Raw genomic sequence first — 22361 nt, forward strand, 5'->3', positions numbered from 1 at the left:
CACAGTCTGAGGTGCGTGAAGGTGATAGAAATGTATTTATGCTGGTTCCAGGCATGAGCTAAAATGTGCTGCTTCTTGAAAGGGCTTCATAGGCCAGGCTTGGTCTGTGCTTCCTTTTTCTAGAGTGTTCAGTTCAGCTCCCCAGCTTGAGCTTCTTGCTCTAAGGATTGGCACAAGTGGCCTGGAAGGAAGTGGGCATCGTGGCAACGTGGGGGTTTGTGAAGCACTTTGTAGTTCAGGTCCTGTGTTTAAACTTTGCAGTTTCACAGTAGCTCAGTAACAGGGAAGCCTAATGGCTGCCTTTTAAAGGAGATTAGACTGAGAATCCATGGATCTCATGCTTTCATTTCTTAGGCTAGTATTGTACAGAGCTGTGGGCTTCTGGGCCAACCTAGGGTTTTAAGTATGTTCCACTTTTTAAGTGGGTACATGGTCTTGAGCATACCAGCACTTGATTTCACAGTAAATTCGTGATGCCTTGTTCACCTTCTGCTTTCACATCCAGCCATCTGTGTCTATACTGTGAAATAAGAAGGCTAAGAAGATGATCGGTAAAAATCAGTAGATCCCAAGGGGGTTATCCCCCATCCTTGCTTTACAGTTCCACCCAAGCACCATCAGGATTTTTAATGACTGACCTTTTCCAAGTGCTGTCAAGACTTGAATCTGTTGGGCTTAGTTTTGCCTGTGTTGGATTTATATTTAGGGTGAGAGCCATGTAGGAGATGGTCAAGGATTACTAGAATAAAACTTATTATCTTCAAGGGGGGGGGGGGGAACCAAAAAGCCCTGACTTAAAAAACAACTTTAAAAAACCCCAACAAAACCAAACCAAAAAATAATGGGGAAACAGCCCACAGCTCTTAAGGAGCCTGGCCTGAAGGATGCGGCTCCTGCTGATCATCCTAAGAACTGATTTTTATTTCACGAACACAAAACTGTTGTTATGTGGTGGTTTTTGAAGAATTGTGCTTCAGTTGTGGAGAGGACAAAGATCTTGATAGACTTGATTATTTTAGGGCCCAGTCCTGCGATGCCTCTGTCATAGCAGTCTCCCTGAGCTATTGCAGTTGCAGGATTGAAGCCCTCCATGCAGCTAATCTTACAGGGACCTGATCCTGCTCTAAGACACTTTGGCACAGATCGTTGGGCACGTGCACAGTTCTGAGTCAGCTGTTGTGGCTTGGCATCAATGGAACAATTGGTGAAGCTGGATCTGGTTGTGGATTCCAGTTTATGAAGCAGCAAGGTTCCTCTTGGAAATCTGATCAGACTTCCTACATACAGGAGCTTGTAAATTCTGTAACCTGAGTGATTTTTAGAGGTGTTTCTCGAGAAAGAGGCAGTTGCATTCAGAACTTGCCTCTTTTCTCCTTAAAATGTAAGGCTAAACAGTTGACAGGGAAAGGAGATCAATAAGGATGTAGATAAAATGAAACCAGGAGTGGCCCAGTAGTGGTGTTGTGGGATGTTTGTTTGTGGTTTTTGTGCTTCTTCCTCCAGTTAATACATGAATAAAGTAATTAATTTATGTAAGTGCTTGGGAAGTTCCCGTAACAAAAGTTTACAGAAGTCAAATCGTGTTTTTGCAGAAAAATAAATATGCTGAGAAAAAGTAAAACAAATCTGAGGCTGACAGCTAAGGAGCAGTGTTGCAGATGGGAGCCAGGCTGAAGCTGTGCCGTGGCGTTTCCTTGACCTGGACCAGATGCTCCTGGCTCCTTAGAGAGCTCACAGCTTTCAGCTAAGTCAATGCTGGTTGGTTTTTGCTGCTGGTGTTCAGAACGCTGTGGACAACAGCGAGAACTGGAAATAGTCAGATACTTTTTCAGTGTGCTGCTGCTTGGGAGTTCTGTTGCTATCAGGTCCAAGTTACACTTGCCAAGAGGAAGGCTTCTTGTTGGGGTATGAGAAGTGTATCTATGCTGCTGCTGGTTTTGAGCCATGCTGAAGAGTAATGATAGAAGAATACTCCCTGGTACTGCTGTTAGACTGCTACGGGCATGTAGGTAAGCAGAAGGTTAGCTCATGGATCTTTTTGCTGCAGAGTAGAGGACTAGCAGAGAAATAAAATGAGAATAAGAGGATATGGCAGGATGATTCACTTGCATCAAAATGAAATTTCTTGTAGGGTCCCAGTATTTTCCTCTCATGCTTTGTAGTGTCATTGAGACCTGCAGTGGGTGTTGGATTTGATTGATTCTGGTGCTAGTGCATACTATTTCTTTTTCTCTGTAGCCAAGGACTGAAGATGGCTCTTAGGTAATGTCTGCAGTTACAGTGAGACTGACTTAGCATCATGGTGCTCCAGAACAGGGAAAAGGCTAAACCAAATAGCTTGTGACGAGGAGATTTCTGTGTTCCTAATAACCCAGGGTAAGGCAAGAGTACAGGGGTATACCTGGGCTGCGATTACAAGGCATCAGCTGTGTCAGAATTGAGCAGGCTATGCTCTGTCACTGATTCCCTGATCATCCAGACTGAGAACCCTACCTGTGTTTCCTGTAGTAGAGATTAGGATGGTAAGGACAACTGTGAAGAACATTTTGGAGTCTTTAGACAGTCAGGACACAGACACAACTCCGTCTGGGAGGGATTCTCCGGGCTGGAGCTGAGGTGTGCTCAGAGGTTGTCATGGACACCTCTTGAACTTTGTCTTCTAAGTTGGTGGTGTAGCTAGTAGCACTTTTAAAAGTGTATAGGGGAAGGTAAAAAGGGGAGGAATATGATGACAAACAGAGACAACCCCACTTGTGAAGCTGCCAGGGAAACCTGTGAGATCATAAAACTTCATTCAGGAACACAAAATTTCTGTCCCCCAGCTTCGCTGGGCCAACTTGATTCATTGCCTGGCATGTTGTCATTGCTTCACTCTTAGCAAAAACCACATTCTGCTTATGAATGAAAGGGAACATTCCTTTGGCTGTGGATCTGTAATTATTGTTCTTGAGTTTGTTTGTGAGCTACTGAGGCCTTTACTAGAGATGATTTGCTTAAGACATCAGGAAGAGCTGTTCCTGTTTTGGGTCTGTTGACTGTTTTTCCTTTACCAGAAGGAAGTTCGAAGGAGTTAAGTTTGCTGCTGTTGGAATCAAGTACACAGCACTGTAGATGTCCACCAGGTTCGGTGAAGTCATTGCAGGATGATGGAGGGGAAGAAGTGTTCCCTGTCTGTTCTTGCATCTGTATGCACCTGTAACAAATCACGTAGTTCCAAGGATAGAAAGGAGCAGGTCCATTGAGGCTGTTGATCAGGTTCACGGAGTCACATCATATGCAGGCCTTTGTGCTTCTTCATTTTTGACATCTGGAGCAGCAGAGGTTTTGTTTAAATAAAAAGAGAACCATCTTTTCTCTATTGTTTGCAGTTGCTGCTGTCTTTCTGCACCTCCACAAAGTAGGTGTCATGAGTTACATGTTGTCTGCTGCCCCTCAGACAGGTAACACGTGAGGATGGAGATCCATGGATCTTCACCTGCGTGTTCCTGTGTTGAGGAAGTTCCAGTTGTCTCATTTTTCTTGTGGGCCGTGTATGATGGGGTGGAGGAGGATGAGGAGAGGGAAAACACAAAGTAGGAAGTCAAATTGCAGTTCAAAAGTAATCACATGGAATCTGATCTTTTGGGACAACTAGATGTGTGTCACCATATTAAGTTATGCACATACATAATTCCTTATAAGACTGAGATTATTATTGGGTTCTAAAATTATACCTGACTGCAAGGATTTTCAGCCTAAATTCATATTATTTTTATGTGGAATGTGGTTCAGATATATGAGATTTACTACTGGTGACAAGTATTTGATCAGAGTGTTGTTTTAAACTTAGATACATCAGCTCCCAAAACTTAGGATTCTTGGCAGATTTTGAAATATGTAAAACACTCTCTGTAAGATTACTAATTCATAGAATCACAGAATAGGGTTGGAAAGGACCTTAAGATCATCCAGTTCCAACCCCCTGTCATGGGCAGGGACACCTCACCCTAAACCATGTCACCCAAGGCTCTCTCCAGCCTGGCCTTGAACACTGCTGGGGATGGAGCATTCACAACTTCCCTGGGCAACCCATTCCAGTGCCTCACCTCCCTCACAGGAAAGAATTTCCTCCTTATATCCAATCTGAACTTCCCCTGTTTAAGTTTTAACCCGTTACCCCTTGTCCTGTCACTACAGTCCCTAATGAAGAGTCCCTCCCCAGCATCCCTACAGCCCCCCTTCAGATACTGGAAGGCTGCTATGAGGTCTCCACGCAGCCTTCTCTTCTCCAGGCTGAACAGCCCCAACTTTCTCAGCCTGTCTTCATAATGGGAGGTGCTCCAGTCCCTGATCATCCTCGTGGCCTCCTCTGGACTTGTTCCAGCAGTTCCATGTCCTTTTTATGTTGAGGACACCAGAACTGCACACAATGCTCCAGGTGAGGTCTCGCGAGAGCAGAGCAGAGGGGCAGTTCAACCATGTGAACCAGAAAACACGTAAAATGCCATACCCTGTCCATAAGTATTTGTCTGATTTGGACATTGACCACGATGAAACACAAGGGCAGTAACTCCTGAATGTTTATTTGTTTGAAGTGACCAGCTCGCTGCTGAAAGGAGCTTTCGGGGAAATCCGTGGAGTCCCACAAGGTGGCAGGAGCTAACTGTTCTATACTAGACCTGTGCTCTGAAGGAAAGTAAAGGTTTTGCTGGGTGCATGCGTTTGAATCATGAGCGAGTTAGACCAGAATTTCAAACCCATATCTTGTGTAGGTGTTTCTTTGGCTTCTGAATAATTTGGGCAAACGAACAAGATCCTGTCCTCAAGAATTTAACTTCAAAAGAGAAAGCTCAAGCATTCTTACGTTGTCAACAGAGAGGTCCTTTATTTCCACTTGGGGGTGGTAATTTGCTTGTCACATCTGTGAAGGGAGAGCAGGGATGAAACCACGCAGGAGCTTGCTGGTGTGTGAGGTTCAGAATGTAACAGATTGGCACTGAACACCTCTTAACTTGCGGACTCACCTTGGCATCATGGGAAGGCTGATCACGAGATGGGACGCAGCAGCCAGGGCTGAGGGACTGTGGAAGTAAAGGAATTCTCTGCTGCTCCAGCGAGGCCGCAGGGGTGTTCTTCTTTAGTAACTGAAGAGTGGAAGTGACATTAAAACTATCCAAGTTTGAGGATGTTGTAAGTCGTGGACATAGTTCGTCCTAACCAGTGGTACTGTGTTGGCTAGTATGTAGAGCATAAGGCTGAAATGTATTCCTTTCTCTTCCCAATACCCTGACCTTTCTGTTGGCTGCTGGAGTTCTTGTTTCCCTTTTTCTTGCTGATGTAGCCACTTAACCTGCTGATGGTCAATGTTCTCCTGAAACATTCTGTGATCAGGACGTAAAGCACTGTAAAAGGGCAAGACAGATAGAATCATAGAATAGTTAGGGTTGGAAAGGACCTCAAGATCACCAAGTTCCACCCCCCTGCCATGATAATCAAGTATGTCTCATCGAAGGCATGATTCAAGACCTATGATTATATGCTTGTAGTTAACATTGCACTTTGAGTTCTGAGTCTCCCATTTTTGTCAAGTCTCTCTGGCCTGCCTTGTAAGAAACCTTTGGAATTAAAGGATTTAGTTGAAACAAGTGACTGAACAAAACAGTAGTAAGATGAAGTGGTTGGCCCTGATTCAGTGGACCACTAGTTTTGAGACTTGTGAATGCTTGATTTGTGTTAAGGGGTTTTATTTTGAATCAGTAAGCATCCATTTGTATTGTTTTAATGAATGGACAGGTCTGATATTAGCCAGGTATTTGGGGGAATATGGACAACTGTGTTTATGTGGACAGACAATGCAGTTCAGTAGGACTAAGGTGGAATTGAGAATGGGGATCTGTCTTAGCCACTAGACAGGTATTAGGAGTAAAAATAATTCAACTCTTAAACGAAATTTCAGTTTCTCTCATCCAGCTTGGTGTCAATTTCTTTCACTTTGCTGTAGAAAAACAGTTAAGGATGTGTGATAGGGATGTCTGGAATAGCCATGCCAGGTGAACTGAGTGAAAATTCTTCTATGCCTGCGTATGAAATAGTGCTGTTTCTTTTTCTAGCAGTAATGGAAGCAAATAAAGAACATTTAAAGTTACTTCTGTAGTGGCTTGCAGACCTGTTGCACTAGCGTGTATTGTCCAGTGGAATACTTACCCTTGTTTTGGCTGACAGGACAAGGTGCAGAGATGGGTGTTTTCAGCAGCTGCCATAAAGAAGCAGCAATTCCATTGTCTTGCCAAAATATGGGAGCTTCAGAAGCATTTCTTTTTATACTCTTATTTGCAGGAATGCCTGAAATTTAGGAAAACAAAAGGTTTTGTTGTTAGAGCTGACTTGAATAATTTCAGTGGATGTAATCAGATTATACGTAGAATTTAAAGATGGAAATGTGATTTCCAGTGGTTGCACCTTTCATTTGCTTTCCTTTCTCTTTTCTTTGAAAAGAAATCTAGTTCTTACCTAAAAATCCTAAAATAATGGTTAGGAAAGTAAATAATTGAGCAAGGATTCAGCATTTGATGAGCACACCATTGAAATCTGTGCAGTTGAAAATGGACATGATTTACACAGTTGTGTACCGATAAGATTGGACTATCGGTATTTAAATTCAATGGCAATCAGCTGTGAGTCATTAGAGCAGTTGGTGCTTATTGAAACAAAGTTAGCTATGTCTGTCGTTACTTCTGTTTGAAATTTGCAGCCATGGGAATGAGTTGGATGCCTCCTTCCCATTACAGCTCAGAAGCAGTGGGTCAGTTTTGTTGACTTGAAATGCTACAGATGTCCCCATATACCTGAACGTAAATACGATAAATCAGTTTTAAACTTTAAGATAGGGGATCATATATTATCAAGGTGTCTTTGTGTTCAACAGTGTTCTTTAAGTGCAGTTGCTGTATGGCACAAATGTGGAACTTAATGTGGCTTGCAGCGAATTTGCTGCCGCTGCTCCTTCAGAGTACTACAGCAAGGCAAAGTTCGATTCTTATTTTTGCACAAAAGGTCAGTGACTGTGGTAATTCCAAGGGTATAAAGAGTACTGCGAGCAGCTTGCTTTCATTTGACCACAGAGTCAATGCCGAACGAGGCTTCAGAGTGTGTGGTGACAATGTCTTACTGGGCGTAGTGGTGGCTTTCTAGACAATAGTGGGTACGGGGCTGTGTTTGTCAGCGGTGATACATAAATGGTCACGAGAGGTATCTGCTTTGTGGTGTACTTAAAATTGTTACAGGGTACTGGGAGGCTTAGCAAATATTACTGAATAGCTTGGCAGCTGATGGCAACTGTTCTATAACTCCAAATTAATCACAACATTACCAGAGGAAATAGAGGTGGAAGGTGATGAGGACTACACGGGATATGTGCCTTTCCAATGTGTCTTCTTCCAGGAAACCCAGGGTCTTCCCTCCCTATCTGCCAAACCCTCTTTAAATGTCTCAACCGTTCTGTTGATTTTAGTTAATTCAGGGACAATTGGAAGCATCCCATCCACCAGATCCCCTACCGAGGTGCTGAGTGCTTTCTCCTCTCCATGACCTCCTTGGGAATGCAGGGCATCGCTGGCCTCTGGTAAATGCCCAGCTCCATTCAGAGTCCAGCCAGACAAACAGGAAAATATATACTGCCTGTTTACCAACAAAGCTAAGAGTTTTCTGCATCCCTCCCAGGGCTGATTTGCAATTGGATTTGAGGGATTTTGGGATCTGGAGAGCTGGCTGTGCAGTATATGAGGTCTTTCAAAGCAAAACTCAAAACATTATTTACTCCCAACTTTTTAGAATCACCTTGTTAAAATGCAGCATTTTAAAATCCAACCTGTGGATAAAACCTTAAGGATACGTCTGGGGTTGTAGATCACTGTGTTTTGTAGTTACCTGAGTGTGCTTCCAGTTAGGTAGAACAAGTTTCAGAAGTGGTTTGGCAGTGATAGAGGGGAGCCCAGTGATTTAACTTGCGCTAAGGGTAAATTAACTCTTGCAGAGCTGCACTGGGCTGCTGCAGTTAAAGCTCCTTGCACTCGATTAGTTGGTTTAAACCAGGTTTGTGTGTCTAGGGCTGCTGAAACCATCTGGAGTGTTTGGGGTCGGTCACTGATAGTCGGTGCAGTGAGGGCACGTCTTGGACATTCCTTCAAGATGCAGAATCTGGTTAGGCTGCAGTTAATAACTCTTCTTACCCGTGCAGGTTGCAGATCCTGTTTATGGAATTCTTTTATAGCACTGGATGATGAAAACAGTACTTTCTCTTAGGAAATTATGACTCAATGAACTTAGTATTTATTTGGATTGAAAGCTTTGCTGTAGTTGGAGGTGACAACTAGTTGGGGATATTACTGCTTCTCGGAGGGCTTGTTCTTGGATTTTACAGGAATGGGAAGGCAGGGGAGGGTGAGTGTCTTGCCTTTGGTGCTCAGGGTACAATTTTTGCCCTTCCTTATTTCCTTAAGGAAATTCTGCCTTTTCTTAGAGAAACTGTAATGGAAAACTAGTGTCCTTGGGAGTGTATGTGAAACACAGAAGTAAGTCAGCACTGAGGCCAAGTTACCTGTGTTTGTCGCTATGTAGTGTGTGCCAGTTGATTTAGTGCTGTTTAGTACTTATTGCTAAGCAGATGAAGTTGATCTTTTAGTGACTTCAAGGAAGTCAGGAATGTCCAAATTCAAAGAAATTGTACATATGATGGCTGACTAGTTCTGCCATTATTGGACCAACCTGTGTGCTGTTATAGGGGCATAATCCTTCAGGGCCGTGTTTAACACTCTCCCCTATCCTCCCTCCACTCTTGTATAGAAAAAGGGAAATGAGAATTAAAAGAAAGGATAATAATCAATACAGCATTTACAGCTGAAGATTTAAGCGTCTGCTGGCAGGGAATTGCTGTGTCTGTGTGGTTCATACACTGCATTGGTCTACAAACCATGCAGTTAAGTTCACACCTGCACCTACACCAAAGTCAGAAGGTCAGATTATAATAGTGGAATTGCTTTGGCAGAAACACGAATGTTGGAGGAGATGTTGAGCTTCTCCAGGTCAGTTGTTAACAGCAGCCTCTTGCTCCTAGAGGAATGTACTTGCCCTTCTTCAGGTGTTTTCAGCACCAAAACTAGCAGCTGCTTTCTCTGTCTGTCCTCCTCCTGGATGTACCAGAGAGCAGCAGTGGTGGTTGGCTAGATGGGAGACACAGGGATGCAGCTGATGGCTTCCTTAAAGTTTAACAGGAGCATAGGACCCTTCTGTAGCAGTTTAAAACACCTCGGCAGCAGAAGTAGCAGTGGGTCAGTTCTGCATCCATGGTGTTTCATAGCAGTGAGGTTTTCATGTGAATAGCTGCTATTGTTAATCTGTGTTTAACTTAAACAGTGCAGGACAGATGCAGGAATAGGAGAATTTGTGTTACTGGCAAGCCAGTTAGGCACCATAACAACTAGTGTTTTATGTTCTGCATTGACTTAAGGATGTGTGTGGATCTGTAAAGAATTGCATCCTTTGGTAACGAGTGACCTATCTTAAACTTTCTCTTCTTGGCAGTTAGGAACAAAACACCACACCTTAAAAGCTGCTTGTATATTATAGAAGGGCTGATATATTAATGCTGTTACTGTGTTTATACTGTCAGGTAGCTGATGTGTAGATTGGCATCTGTATTCCTTGCATCCATGCTGGCGGGGCAGGAAGAGACTCACCCTCTTCTATGGTGTCCCACAGATGTGTTTTAGCCGTGAATGCAGGAAGCCTGTATGATTTTCCTTGCTGATAAGGTTTGCTGTACTTATATGTGCATCAATCAGTTCTTGCGGTAGTGCATTGATTTTTGGTGTCTGAACCTAGAGTGTAAAAGAAGTTTGGTGTATCTCTTAGGGAGTGGTGGTGTTTGAAGTAAAATGTGAATTTTGAATGCTGGTAATCTCTTATTTTTTATTCCTTTATAGTAAAGTATTGCATGGTAGAAACTTCATTTAGCTTTAGAGTCCCACACAGACACCAAGGGAGAAAACCACAGTCTGGAGAGGAAAAAAGAGGCTCTTTTTTTTTCTGTTTGATTGAATGAGGAAAGTTACTCATTTAGTTTTAGATCATACACTGACAAAACGTAGAGAAACTCTTAGAGAAGACTGTGTGGTAGCCACTGGTTCATACATCTTGCATTGGTGTCAGGTCTTTGGATAAGAGTGGGCATCATCACAAGAGATGTCGCAGCATATGTTTAGCTCTTGTGCACAAAACCCTAAGCAGCACTTATTACTGGAGATGACATGATCTGGTGTTTTGGGGGTTTTTAAGTGAGTTTGCAATTAGTTGAGGCTAATTGATGGTTTTGCAGAAGCACCTTCAGTTCAGTTTGTTTGCAGCCCTTCAGAGGAGTTGTTGATAGAACAGCTAAAGATAGGGTGATGTCTCATAAATCCACAGGGATGGCTGAAAAATGTGTTTGCTGGATTTGCACATTGGGTACTGTATTCACACAGTGATTTCTTACTGCCATAGCCTTCCTCTTGTGTTTCCTGGGAGGAGTCCTCTGTCCTTGCTCACAGCTTCAATGGCCTTGGCTAGAGCCGCCCATCCTTGGAGCAGCTTTGCTTCCCAGGGATGCCTCGCTGCTGTTGAAGCAGTGGGGTGTGCTGGTGTACCCCTGTGGGGTACCTGGCCCCCCTCGGATGGAAAGTGCCCGACTTGGGCTTTCTAACGTGCAAGCTAATACTGTGACCTGAAGAAACCCACAAGTGTACTCTGAATGCAGGGCTCGGGCTGCCATAGTGGTTTTCCAGAATTTCATGAAGATAAATTCAATCTGAAAGATTTATAAATGGTCAAGATTGGAATTCAGTGAAGTAATCAGTGAATGAGATGTGAAGCTGGGAGGAAGTTGTTCCTCCGAAGAAACCCTGACAGTACTTGGCCCAAACACTAAAGGATTCTGTAAAAACAATTACACATAGTCTAAAGGAAATCATTCACATAAATAGTTGTGTGTAGTGGCTGTTTCTAATTGGGCTTCATGTTTTATCACAGTTAGTTTTCCATTTAGGAGGGAAGATAGGAACCATAAAACTTGATGCAAATTAGCAGAGCGAAATAGCTTTCTTTGCAACTGCTCTTGGAACCTTTGCGTCTCTTTTAAGAATATGCTTACAGGATATTGCAGCAGTACATCGAGGAAGAAAACGGGGTTGTCTTAAAATACAGAAGTATATGTCTTTCTAATAAATTGCTTCTGATAGTACTAGGAAATAGAGGCGATTATACGAAGGCAGGTTTCTTTTTAAAAGTCTGATTTGCATTTTCATCTCATGGAGAGCAGCTTTCATTATTCTTAAGGCAAAAACTAAACCCTCCTCATTTGAAGAAATTGTGACACTGGAAATGGGGTGGGGTGTTTGTGCTACAGGTAATGCGTGATCTTACATTGCAAGAGGTAAACCTCAGCATCTCTAAGCTTATCAGTATCTTGTAGTAAAGCTAAAAAGGGAGCAGCAGTGCTAGGATTTTATGCTGTCACACTGTATGTAGCATCTGAGTGCACCTATAGCAGAGAACGGGGATTTAACTTCAGGGTGGCAGTGGGAGGAGAGGCAAGAAGGGAGAGCATGCTGCTTGTGGTAGGATTTTTGCCTTGGGTATTTTACATGTTATTTAGGTATAACATTTGTACCTGCAGTTGTTCTGACACTTGTGATACGTGGGGGTGTGTAGTAGGTAACAGAGCAGTGGCTTTCTGGTGATGGAAATCTGTTGTTGCATGTATATGCTTTTAATGTACTACATAGCTCAGAAAGCTTTGGTGCATGCAAGCCTGTGGCAGGGAGTTGGAACTAGATGATCTTTTAAGGTCCCTTCCAACTCGAACCATTCTGCGGTCCTATTATTCTGTGTGCATATATGAAAATACGTGGTGTGACTTCAAAGTAGTGCTGAGACCTAGGAGTCAATAAAGTGGTGATTCTGCTGTTTCTGAATACACAGATTGTTGATGGTGTTTTCTAGGGTGGTTTATGAGTTAAGTTATCTGGTTAGCGTTCTGTTAACTGTGCGGTACTGCAGAGTTACGTAAGTGTTGGATTGAGAGGTTGTATCCACTTTGAGCTGAGCAGTAACTTCCTTTAGATTTAGTGATGGGGTGGGTAAATTTATGATCAAACGATCTCCATGCTGGCTCGGTTTAAATGGATGTGGAGACAGGTTGGTGTGCACCTGACTTTCATGTAGGGGGTGCGAGGCCAGAAATGGCACGTACCATTGAATTTTGACAGCTGTAGTTTAAGCAAGGCAAAAACTTCAAGTTAATGTTAAAACAGTGCAGAATAACTACATGGTTGAATGTGCCTGGACTTCTAAGTGTATGAGAATGAGTTTGAAGCACAGCAGTGCGTATACTTGTAAGTGCTTGTTGCTTCCTACTTCATGCCTTCTTTCTGAGGTAGGTTTTTATCTCGTCTAGCAGCTAAAAGATGATTATACATCAGATGATCCCTTTTCATAGCTGTTTTCAAGCTTTCAAAAGATTTGTGTTCTCCCTGGGAGAAAAAAGCTGGCACAATTTAAAGTAGTGGGGTTTCAACTTTTTTACTTTAAAAACACTAAAAAAAGTATCCTGTAGATGATAAGAGATGCCTGAAAAACAAATGTAAGCCTACCAACAATGGACTCGTCTTCTTAGTTACTTTTTCAGGCCCATAGGAAATAATGACTGCAGTACAAGAACTGCTGATCTATTGCTATATCTGTAGTGAAGTCGGAGGCCTGTGGACAGGGTGCTAACACTTAGGCAGCAAAGATCTTAAGTTAAGCAAGCCTTAACTGCTTGGCAGCATTAAGCCCGAACTGTTTTACTTGGAGAAGAATGGTTGCCTTACAGTGGCTTTCACACTCCTGCTGATGGTAAACACAGGTTTTTAAAATGCATTCGTTGCTTCGATGACCTCAGTCAAGGAAAGTTGGGAAGAGCAAAGAAGCAGAGAGTGATTATTTGCCGTGCAAGCAGATGCTGCTCTAGTTTCTCAAGGAAATTTCTTGCGTAGAAAGTCAAAGAAATGAAGGGGTTTGTACTGTAAACAAGGCAATACTTGCGCAGTGCCCTCAGCTTTTTCTTTGCATGGTCTGTTATTGTAAGGGTGAAATGCTTGCAGTAATAAAAGACTAAAGGGGGCTCATAGAGGAGGGTCTTTCAGAACGCTTAAAATTGTTTGCAAACTAACTAATAGCAAGTGACTTAAAAACATGAATGTGTTGGCCTTTAGTCAAGATACAGACTGACACTGCTGAAGTTAAAGATGTGCCTTAAGTGATTTGTTAGTGAACCTTATAAATTGGTGAACGATTTTTATGTAGTAACTAAGAATACTTGTTTTAAGTGCTTCTGATGTTTCTGAGGTTGCTGGAATAAATTAACTTGGGCTGTCATATCAAGAGTGTCAGAGATTGCTATTCTGTATCTGATGAAATACTCTCACTGGTGTGTGTGTGTACTTGAACTGAAGAAGTAGAGAGGAGGAAGGGATTAGTACAGTTTAGCAACAGCATATCTGTCTGATATTTGTGAGAGCTGGGAAGTGCCCTTTCAAAACCAAGTATCAGTGTGAATAGCAGGAGAAAAGCAGTACTCGGTGCTATAGAATCTCCCTTCAGGTAGGAAACAGCTTCTCTGAAATTCATAGAATAATCCGGGATTAGAGGTGGGTTTGTGAGCTCGTTTGGTGTGGTAGGGTCCTGGAGCTGTGAGTGATGCTGTACAGGTGTAGGTTTTGATTTGAAGAGATGTCCAGGCATTTCTGTAACAGGAATTATATCGGAAAAGGGTTGGGAGTATCTTTGCTGTTTCTCTTAAGTTGAGCTCTTACCTGTATTTTAACCTTGCCTGCCGTTGGTCACACATGACCACAATACCCCGTGCAGGTTTTGTGGATTCTTGGCTTTAATACTCATTAAATCTGTTCAGCCGAGTGTATAAATTGCATTTCCAGTTCTGATCTAGTTCTGGCTTTAAACTGTATGTTTTCTTAGTAAGGAAGCAGCTGTCTGTCACTTCAGTGCTAGTAGTTACCCCCAAAAGAATGGGTGAGTTCTCCATGAGACAGAAAGGATAAAGCTGCCAAACTACATGGACACTAGTGCAGACATTGCATTGACATTAAGGTGGATAGGACCTGGTGTGTTGCTGCTCGTACCCTGGCTGACCTAGGCTGCGTACTGGGATTTAGCCTGCCTTTAGTCTGATGTTGCTGCAGGTCCTGAAGACACTGCAGTGAGGCTTTGCATCCGTTTGGTCGCTGCTGACTCCGCCATCAGAGTAGCTGTAGATGGGGATGTATGTCTGCATCAGTGACCTTCAGCTTACAGCCTGAGGAGTTACGGTAAATGCAGTCACTGAAGGTAGGCTGTGAACTGGGAAGACTGAAGATGAAGGCGTGAGTCCTGTCTGTCCACTCGTGGAAGTGAAGGCCATCAGGCCCTGCAGAGAGGCAGGGAGAGAAGTGAGATGATTGTCTCCAGCTCAGTTGGGATTTGACTGTAGACTGTGTGTAGGATATACTTTGAAACAGTGTCAGAAAGCGAACAAGGCACAGTGAATTTCAAAGGCATCATTAAATGCTTTGTCATAAGCTTCTGGAATGGGATCTTCCAAATGTGAGTTAAAGACATGCTACAGGTTCCTATATTGAGCAGAGAAGAGAAAATACATGAAAGCAGTAAAGATAAAATTGGTTGGCTGCCTTGCTTTTCTTTTTCCCTTCTGCTGTCAGGACTAGTGTAGAGGACATGGATGGGATTTCCAAAAGTATAAGAACTTGCCTTAAGCTGATGAACTGTTAATTTGGTCCCCTCCATACCCACCAGTGCAGAATACCTGCATATCTTGCCTTGCCAGTCTAATAAGGCAAAATACTGTGAGCTGATAGAGAATGAGGCGAGTGTCTGTGTAGGAATACTCTCCCTGCTGATCTCCACAGTCTCATTTAGAAAAACCATAAATGCACAGGGATTGTGTGCCTTTGGCTGAAATGTATAGGTCAGGTCCTGGCTGTGTGAGTTGGGAAGATCCACTGACATGCTGTTTTCCAGTTTGGGTTTTAATTCCTCACATGGTAGTCAGTCCATCTTTGCCTTGTGTCTTTTTTGGCTTTACCTTGACACTTCATTTTCTGTGCTCTATAATTCTTATTATAGAACGTTATATATCGCTGTTTTATGTGTGGTTTTGTAATGCTACCCTAATGATAGGAACAAACCTCACTCCTGAGGAACGTGGGGGCAGCATGGCATGTGGCAGATGCAGCCCCACTATGGCAGAGGCCAGGAGGGCAGGTGAGGGTGGCCCATGCTGCAGAAGCAAGCAGAATTGTCTCTCCTGGGGGAACCCAGCTGCCACAGCCTGCTTAGTGGGGCTAGCATGTGCCTTTGAGAGAGGGGGTTCATGCAAGGTGGGAGATGCTGTTGCCAAGTTAAAGCCCTCCTTGGTGTCGGTTTGAATTGTAGCTTGAAAAGCCTCGCGGTTCTTGAAGCTCCAGAATATCCCCCCTGCCTTGTTTTATTGTAACTTCATCAAAAGAAGTTAGTTCCACACAAAACGTGGCAGTTCGATCTTTCAGAACATACCATCATCTGCTGGTTTTAATGCGCAGTAAGAGTTCTTCTCCAGTGGCAAGAGGAGGAGCGTGGTATCCATCCTGCGGGATGTGCCTTCTCCCCCGGCGCACGCCTGAAAGAGGGCTCAGCAGCGTGTGGGGCCCATGGGCAGCTCTCACCCAGGGCTGGGGCGAGTCGGGGTGCATGCTGGGGCTGGGGGCTGGTGGTGCCAGCGGGGAGGATGTCAAGGGTGAGGGTCTGCTTGTGCAGGGCCAGCTACCTGTGCGGTGAGCGCTAGCCCATGCGGTGGGGAGGGGGGGGGTGTGTGCGGGGAGCAGGGCGCTGATGGCATCCGCGTTAGCTGTAACGCTGGTATTTCAGTAATGCGGTGGTGTTCGGTCCCACTGCCAAAACCAAGCTATAAGCAGCGAGTCTTTGCTCCACTTTTCCTCGCTCCGTGCCTCTGCTCCGCCCCGTCCGTGCTCCCCGCGCTGCTGAGATCAGCTTCCTGCTTTTCATTTTCCTCCGAACGCTGCTCCTCCTCCCCTGAAAGAGTTATTTTCATCGGTGTGGAGTTGGTTCTTACGGGTGGCTGCAGGCTCTTTCTCTGACAGGCGAACGCGCCAAGCTGGAAAAGCAGTATCATGGTGATTTTGTTCTGTTGCAGCGAACCAGAGCTGTAGGCAGAATGGTAGACTGCTGCACCGAAAGCATTTCTGTGCCAGCTCTGTGACCGTGGAAGGCGAAGGAGGTGAGTGCTGGTTTTACATCACGGAGTTGTTGGAGGTGGGACCAGAAGTCGCAACCTACCCAGGCTTCAGGAACAAGACATGAGCAATTATGTTGTTACGCTCTCTGATTAGATGCTTTTGCTCCTGCTAATACTGTAATGGAGTATAGTCAGGAAGTGATGGATTTTGCTGTGGCAAAGAACTGTGGTCCCTGAAAGTTTATAGTGTTTAAATTCATTTTTCTTTCATTGAAAAGTGTAAATAGATATGGCCATAATATAAATATATAAATATAGCCATAAAGGACAGATGGTAAAGATGGGGTTTACTCTAAAGCACTTACAGTAGAAAAAACACTGGGGTAGCTTCAGAACTTTTAGGTGGATTGAATTATGCCAGAAAGAGACTTCACAGTGATGTAGTAATGCCTGTGGGTCTAGAATGATGTGAGGCATAGGAGGGAATGACAGGATTTTACAATGTGTGGAAATAAGTTCATAGACAGCAAAAACAAAAAGGAAAGAACCCCCAGAATTCTTTTTCCAATTGCCAAGCATCCCTCAGGATGGAAGGCAGGTTGATTGAGAGAAAAGCGGATTGTTTGGACCAGTATCTCTGTTGTGACAAATGAGTAACTCCTATAGAAATGTGGCTTCTTACATTGTTGCGATTTGTAGTTTGGGTTTGGTTGGTTGTTTTGGTTGGGTTTGGGTTTGTTTGGGTTTTATTTGTCTATTGTCATTATTTTTCTTTACGGAGTGAAGAATGTAAATACCACGGTATGTATTTTACACAAAATGTATTTTTTCACACAAAATGCATTTGTATGTATTGCAAAATAAGATTTCCAACCTGTTAAACAGGTGAGCATCATTCCATCTATACCTTCTATTGGCGCTCTGAAGTTGGTAATCCGTAACTAGTGGCAGGTTGCTACTTACTCTGTGGTGTGGTACCCTTCTTTTGCTGCTTTCTCATTACTGCCTGTTAACAAGCAGATTAATGGGACCACTTTGTTCATTCTGACCATGGTGCCCTGAGTGGTTTTGCAGAGAACTGTCCGTAAGAAGCTACTCAGAACACGTAGCTCTGGTGGGCCAGCCTGGCGTTGGATGCTGCTGGCTTGGGTACCAAGCCTACTTGGGTAGCTTGCTGTTACCCAGGCTCTCAGGTCTGACCAGAATTGCTTGTGCCCTTGATCCAGACCAGAGCACACACTTTGAGTAGCTGTTTTCTGTGATGCCGAGTTGAATTCATTGGTTCTGCTACAAAATGAAACAGATACAGGCTTGGATTGGTTGTGGGAGTCAGGGTTACTTCTCTTACAGTGAAGTTCCTCAGTAGCCATGCTGGAAGTAGTTCTGAGAATCTTCAGTTTCAAAATTTGATGTATTTTGATGGACAATGAGAGAGGTGCAGTAAATTACAAACTGGGGTTGATTTGTGGTAATATTTGTGGCCGTGACTGACTTTTCCTTTCTTCTTTGTTGGAAATCAGCGCTCCTTCTTTCAGCTGTGGGGCAAGCGGGAGCGTATTCAGGGTGTTTTGTATGACTGGGCCGCACTTACCACTTCTAAGGCTTTGTAGATCAATGTGTAAAGTCAAAAGAAAAGCATAAAACCACTTTTATTGCCCAGCCTGTGGCCTCCACTGGGGTAGTGCTGGAGGAGTATTGTATAGGAAGTAATAATAAAACTTCCAGTCGTGTATGGCCCTGCATCATCTGTATTTGCTTTTAGGTGCTGGGTATAATATGCTGCGTGGTTTTTGCCTCCTGCAGTCTGGAAGTTCATTGCTGCTAGATCTACTTCTTTGTATAGACCTGTGCTCCAGAAATTAACCCTGTGCCACGTCATGACTCAGGGATAAAACCATGGCTAAAGACGTTTTATGTGCTGTGCACATCAGTATGGTAGTTAGGTGATGCATGCCCATTTGTGTTGATACTGAGGAATTCTAAATGATAATGTTTCCACAAGAAATGTGTGGGAAATATGCTTATTCTATAGATGCAAATATATCTCCCTTGTGGGCCCAAGTACCCAACTCTTCCTTGCCAAAGTTACTACCTTTTTGCTTGCATTCTGGCAGTAGGCAGACTGCAGCACTGAGAGCATGGGTTTGATGTTAAGCAGCAAGCTCTGCAGCTGCTGGCCTTCTGTGCTGCTTTAGTAATTTTGTGCTTCTTTTCATTGTGATTGATAAGAGGTTGCTGTAAAAAAAGCCCAGCCTGGATTGGTGGGGTCAAGGGTTCCTACCAGTGGCTCTAGGTTTTGTGCTCATAACTGATTTGCCAGCCTTGCTGCTGGGTAGGGTCAAAGCATTTGCTCCTTTTTCTGTCCCATTTTTGCGACCTGGTCTTGTGTTAACTTGTGGGAACTTGTTATTTTGGGGTGCACTGAAGGGGGGTGGGAAGTTCTGCAGGTTGGGTCCTTCCTTGTTTGAGCGTTCACAAGGCTATTAGTAAGTGCTCTTTATTGGTAGGCATGAAGAGTGAAGGGTATTGCTCCCAGAGTCTGTTTTGACCTTCAGTTCACTGCATGTGATAGAAGATACAATATGTTATTTGAACTACAGCTCCCTGACAAAGAAGTGAATAAGACTTATTTGCTAGAGGTAATAGTGAAGCACCATGTTTAAATGGCAGCAGTCACTAAACGAAATAGTCCCAGCCTCAGACACTTGCATCCTGCTCCATGGGGTCATGCTGGTTGTTTTTGAAGTTGTGCAATGGACTGGACTGGGATCATACCTAAATTAATGGGGTTTATTAGCTTAACTCTTTCTGTCTGCTAAAGATAGAACTGACCACCATTGGGGGGGATCGTATAGTGAGTCATGAACCAGAGCAGAGAACTGCACAGCTCTGTTGCCCCAGAAGAGGGGGGAATAGGAGCAGGACAGGGGACAGGACTGCTTTTGGTTTCAGAGCTGGCTTATGCTATCTTACAGCTTGTCAAGCTAGAGCCTTAAGGGCAGGCTAAGTAAAATGCAAGAGAAGGAGGATGTATCTCCAGAAATAGACTACTATTGTCAATACTTCTTCTGCTGGGGACTTATATGCATCTCTTAAACATGATTGTGCAGTCTGGATAGTTTCCAGTGCAGATAGCATCAGCTGGTTACTGATGCTGAGGATAAAATGTCTTAATTGTGATGTTGCTTTTATCTTTCTCCTGTGATCCTTTCTGAAGCAGGGTGATGCCTTGCGTAGCTTTCCTTTGTGTGACCCAGCATAGCCTGCGACATATCAGGCTCTTCTTAAAAGCTGCATGGGACTTTCAGTAAGTGTGTTGATAGGTGATTTCAGCCAGGTAGTTCTGTCTGAATGCGGAATACCAGTTTACAAGAGATTCAAGGTGCTGGTTAAATTGTTAAGTCCAGAGCTGATGCTGTACGTTGTTAATATGATGAGTTGCTCTGAGATTTTAACTGGGGGTGGAATGTCTCAAAAGGAGAAGGTAGCTTACCTCCAATGGCCAGTACTTGAGTGGGGTTTTTTTGGTAGCAGGGTAATTGTTGCTGCTTGTATATGATTTGTGGAGTTGAGGAAGTTTTTGTTAGTGGTTTTCGAGCTTTTGTTACGTGTCAGGTGCTGGCAGAAAGCAGCAGCAGATATTTCTACGTTAATTCCCCGGGGCTGTGTTTTGGCTGGGGTAGTCAAATGTTACATCCCAAGATGAAGATCGTCTTTTGAGACGCGCTAGTGTAGACCTGCACGGTTATTCAGGGCCTTGCTACCCTCTGTGAGGCTCTGTGCAAGTACAGGAATCCGTGCTAGCGGATTGTGACAAGGGATTAAAGGATCCATGTTTGCTTTGCTTGGAAGCTGTTCAGATAGGAGAGTTTAGAGTTGAAAATACCATCTCTACTCCTTCCCTTGCCCTACCAAAGTAAACTGAAAACCCGTAACAAAATGTGGCACATTGAGTCTTTTGTGCTGTTTTAGAGTACCTTATGCTACAGAGTAGATGCTGTCCAGTGAAAACTGTATATAAAACAGGCATAATTGTGGAGGAGAAACACAAGAAGTTATAGTTTCAGGATGAGAAAGAAAACCTAAGTGTTGCTGTGAAGCTTGCACAGCAGGAAGTTCAGTTGCTTTACACCAGGAGATTGAAAGAACTCCCTAAAATCTCAAGCATTTAAAAAAATAAATATAAAATTGGCACTTTGGTTTGATTATATCTTTCTTTTGGAGGGAAAAATAAGTCTCTCTTGCTGTAAATGGAGAAAGGAGTTAATGAGACTAATGCTTTGTTAGGCAAATCACAGCAAAGTTCAAGGGACCTGATACCACAAGAGCTGGTTGGTGCAGCTGGGCCATGACCAGCTGTAAGTACACAGCTTTTACTGGTGGAGATGTGAAGTTACTGCCTCTGTTGCAGCATCTTCTAATGCTGTTGTGCCCACCCTCTGCATAGTCGTAGTGTAATGGCAGCAGTGTTCTCCATGGACTTCTGTCTGGGATGCTGCTGGCAAAGCCTCACTGGGAAGCACTGTAGCGGCTGTGGAGGGATGGTGCAGGGCGCTGGTGTGGTGTAATGCTTTGGGGCATAGTCTTCCCTGATGGTCAGCTAACCCGAGGTGAAACCCTGGCAGCATCTCCAAAAGATGCTCCTATTTCAACTCTTGGTGAGCAAGATGCACTGCAAAGCAAAGCTACTCAAATGGATCCCTCCCCCTTTATCTGTTACATCACTATTGCATGGTAAAGTGGTTTTTATGGTACTGGGAGGTTAAAATACATTCCAATTGAAGGGATAACTTTATATGCAGGTGTTCAAGCAAAATGCTTATTTCCCAGATGAATACAAATGTGGAACTGTCTGTAGAAGAACTGAAAATCATTTAATTGAGTTTTCCTGTTCCAGCTGGCTACAAGAATGTATTGTTTGAATGTGTTTGAAGTTTAAAATGTTAGTAGTGGTAGTTACAAGCATCCCATACTTGGCCAAATGCCCCCTGGAGCTTGTCAGTGTACAGAGTAACTCAGTAGCAGCAATCAGGTGTGTAAGACACCTGGAAGTTTCTTGGGTAAAACTGCATCCATCCGTGTGGACCTGTGCGCACTGACAGTCAGTGGCGATACCTCCTGTGTTGATGGAACCCACTCAAGCAGGTTCTTGTTAGTCAGGGCCAGTAAGGAGTTACTACAGTTAAGCTGTTTCTTCCCCTTTCAAGGCTGCAATAAGGCAGCCAGCTAGCCAGGCCCCCTTCGAAGATGACCATGACATATTCTAACCACACAGCTGAAGCCTTCCCATCTCCAGTGGTGTTCATGGTTGATTCACAATAATAACAGAAATAAGTCTGTGGCAGAAGCTTTCTGAGTTCTGGGGGGGGGCTTTCACTGAAGGTCTGTCTGTGTGCGAGCCTCTGCTCTGTGAATGCTGAAATGTTCACAGCAGGTACAGGCATCTGCTCTCTGGTGGACCTCTGGTGAGACAAAGCCTCCGAATTGCTGCGTTGGTGAAAGCGGTGGGTAGAGGGAGGAAAAAGAGAGACTTTCTGGCTGAGCTTTCAGTAGAAGTGAGTGTACTTTAAGTATTATCAGCAATTTACGCTGTTACTTCTGATTAAATTTCCTGCTGTATGGATTGACAGAGTACATAAAAGCAGATAAATTCCTTGCTCCTGGCAGTGCTGAGAGAAGTATTTCAGCTTGTCCCGCAATAGGCAGCGAATTCAGCAGGTAGCAAGCTGAGGAATGATAGAAGGGCAGGGCCCTTAGAGGGAAGGCATCTTCAGTTGACTGTTTAGCTGCTTTCTGCTGACTAATGAAGGTGCAAAGAGAGGCTGTATTGAGATGCTCAGGCTTCAGTCAGTAATGTGTTTCTTTTAGGATGGTCAGCCTCCTTGAATTATACCTGGAAATGATTCTGGAAAATGGTGCCATCACTGGAAGATGAGTATAATATGCTCCCTTTGTGAAATACTGAGGGAGGGCAGCTACCCAACGTTCCCAAGCAATCTGTGGTGTAAGACCTTTAGGAAGGACAATTTATGGCCGTCTTTTGGGGTGATAAAAGCCTGAT

At 43.8% G+C, this 22361-nt stretch overlaps 1 protein-coding gene across 22 annotated transcripts in view; it reads left to right on the top strand.

The window, feature by feature from the left end:
- Nucleotides 1-22361, top strand: part of BBX (BBX high mobility group box domain containing) — a 137490-nt gene that overhangs the window by 17576 nt on the left and 97553 nt on the right. For 8 of the 22 annotated variants that reach the window (XM_062623917.1, XM_062623911.1, XM_062623913.1 and 5 more), the window contains one exon: nt 16259-16342. The exons of the other annotated variants lie outside the window; for them this stretch is intronic. The gene's annotated coding sequence lies outside the window, so the exon portion shown is untranslated. The remainder of the gene's footprint in view (nt 1-16258; nt 16343-22361) is intronic. 22 annotated transcript variants of the gene reach the window in all.

This window comes from Pezoporus occidentalis, unplaced genomic scaffold (genome assembly GCF_034315485.1).
Source record: "Pezoporus occidentalis ecotype Australia unplaced genomic scaffold, CSIRO_AGI_Poc_V1 ctg26, whole genome shotgun sequence".
In the NCBI taxonomy this organism is placed as follows: Eukaryota; Metazoa; Chordata; class Aves; order Psittaciformes; family Psittacidae; genus Pezoporus; species Pezoporus occidentalis.